Source organism: Pleurodeles waltl, chromosome 3_1 (genome assembly GCF_031143425.1).
Source record: "Pleurodeles waltl isolate 20211129_DDA chromosome 3_1, aPleWal1.hap1.20221129, whole genome shotgun sequence".
Lineage (NCBI taxonomy): Eukaryota > Metazoa > Chordata > Amphibia > Caudata > Salamandridae > Pleurodeles > Pleurodeles waltl.
The window spans coordinates 1,988,038,729-1,988,041,243 of NC_090440.1; the positions used below are offsets into that span (position 1 = coordinate 1,988,038,729).

At 43.2% G+C, this 2,515-nt stretch overlaps 1 non-coding gene across 1 annotated transcript; it reads right to left on the reverse strand.

The window, feature by feature from the left end:
• Positions 1–441: 441 nt before the first annotated feature.
• On the reverse strand, positions 442–659 carry LOC138286037 (small nucleolar RNA U3). Its single transcript, XR_011201733.1, has one exon. It is a non-coding gene; the product is annotated as a small nucleolar RNA U3 (small nucleolar RNA).
• Between the last annotated feature and the right edge of the window lie 1,856 nt (positions 660–2,515).

Genomic DNA, 2,515 nt, shown 5'->3' on the forward strand with positions numbered 1-2,515 from the left:
GCCTTGCGTTACTGTTTGCCGGGAAGGCGTTCCATGGGTAGGGAGTGGGTGATCTTAGGCATCCACCCATGCTCTTTCATGCATTCCCAGATTTACTAAGAGTAGTAAACCTGGGAACGCGTACGCCTTCCCAACTGAGGAGCAACAAGGAGAAATATCTTTGTTTCTCTACGTTTCATCCTCAAGTTGTCCTGCTGAGTTGCGTAAGAGGTGAGTAAATCTTCCCCTTCCCCGGGTCCATTTGAAAAGACCCTCCTTACTTAAATGTACCAAATTACGATTAGAAAGACCGTTTGAAAAGCTCAGTTTATAAAAGAAAGCCCCAAAAAAGCCCAAAAGAGGTGATTGCAAATACAAGTCAAGTGAGAATCTGGCAACCATCAAATATCCAAGAAAAGAAGTTTAAAATGCTGTACTCTCTTAAACTGAAACAAGAAGCTAACCACTCAGTTTGTGTTTCCTTCCTCCAGTTCTTCGTAAAAGAAGAGAGGAACGTTCATCAATAGCAGACAGCAGCTGCACAAATGCAACACTGTCCACTGGCTTCGCGCTCAGAAGAAAACACTACAACTCTTCCTCGTGGTTAGCGAAGACCAGACACTTTCGAACACATTTCCTCAGTTAAAAACTATAGAAATGATCCCTGAAAGTATAGTCTTGCCTGAACCACTTCCAGCTCACACAGACAGAAAAAGTGGAAACCCTTCTTACCTACAGTAAGCACCTGTTGGGCATCAAGTCAAAAAACATATAAATATATAGATAAGACCACAAAATAGCATTCAGCAGATGCGCGTGCATTTCTGTGCAAGAAAGAGTTCTCCCTAGAACTCGGGTGACACAATGCTTTAAAAATTTGCATATCAGAAATCAGCCACCAATCAAATTCAGCCTGCCTTTTCCCGGCCCTGTCTCACACACAGACACACACACACACACAGGTTACCTGTTGGCTGCTCCTGAAACAGACAGAGGACTACAGTATGAAAGTTAAAGTTCAAACAGGTAAAGAAACGGCAGCCATACTTTCCTTTCCTGCTCTCGTTTACCGCAACAAACACATTTTAACTTGTTTAAAAAGTAAGAGAAACAGTTGGTAAACTCACAAAAAAGACAGTCTACCGTTACTTCCAGAGCTTTCGGCACTGCACTAAATGACAATTATTACCATTTCAAGATGGCTACGCATTATCAGACTGCACGAAGTGGGTGAATTTTACTGGAGATCGGACAGAATCACCAGAGCGCTTACTCTGTTCAAGTAAAGCAGCACACACTTGCCCTCTGAGTTCACATCATACTGTGCTGAAAGTGTAGGTGGTGAAAACACTGGGAATTATTCTTGTTCACAGCCTTCATTTTGAAGCTCAAGCCAAGACATGGATTTCTCTGGTAGTTTCATCCTCAGATATCTTGGTGAGATGTTCAACTTCCTGACGCAAATCGATTTACATGTTAAGAGGCAGAGCATTAATTAGCACTCATTTGGACTACTGCAATGCCTTACACAAGGGAAAATGGGGAAAACTTGAAACAAAACGGCAGGTTCCACAGGATTTTGCAGGAAGACAGTTTTCAATCAGAATATTTGGTTCAGATTATGACCTTTCAATGTGCCAAAAGCGTGATACTGATTGCTAGTGAATGAGAAACGACCTGGTAGGTTTGCAAGTATGGAAACAAAAGGTGTAGCAAGCAACCTACCTTTACATTTTGAAAAGTTGCACCACAGATCAAATGTATGGCAATGTCTTCAATCAGTCTCCCCAAACAAAGTAACTCTCCCCCAGTTCACGTGTAAGACCCTTACAAGGCGATGGCATTCCGCAGGAACCACGGGTTACAACGGAACCTACCACTTTCAGATGAGCTCTGAATACCTGGACATCAAAGAAAGCCTTCACATCAGCAACACCTTGTCCTACCAGCCGCTTTGAACATATGCAGCTTTTCCAGGCCCCATGACTTTTAGGCATCTCTGTATTATAGAAGTATCCAAAACACGGTTTATTTTTCTTGTACAGAAGATTCCGTTCACCGGGGAGTGAATCCTTGTCGGGACAATTTTGATCCTAGTATTCTTCAGAATAGGAACCGAACATTTCAGTGAATGTATCCGTCATCCAGCCCTTCCTCAAATGAAGAAAGGAACAGCCATCAACAAAAGACAGTTGTTTCATAAATACAACTCTGCCCTTCCTTTCCAGATCAGGGCTTTTCTGCAACAACTCTCTGACACTTACAAACACTGGGGCAGATTTACGACATTTTGGCGCAGGGCAGCACAGCAAGTCACATTGCTGTGCCCTGTGTCAAAGAAAACGGGCAATAATGTGTTATATGTATGCAATACTGTCCTTTTCCACTGCGCTGGAGCCATTTTGACTGCCTAGAGCCAGCGCCGGCAACCTTGCACCATGGTGCAAGGTTGTCTGCGTTGTAGGCAAAATTGTTTTTGTGAAGGAAGAGGCACCTTCCTACACAAAAACAATCTTGGGAGGCTTTTCCCTTTTCC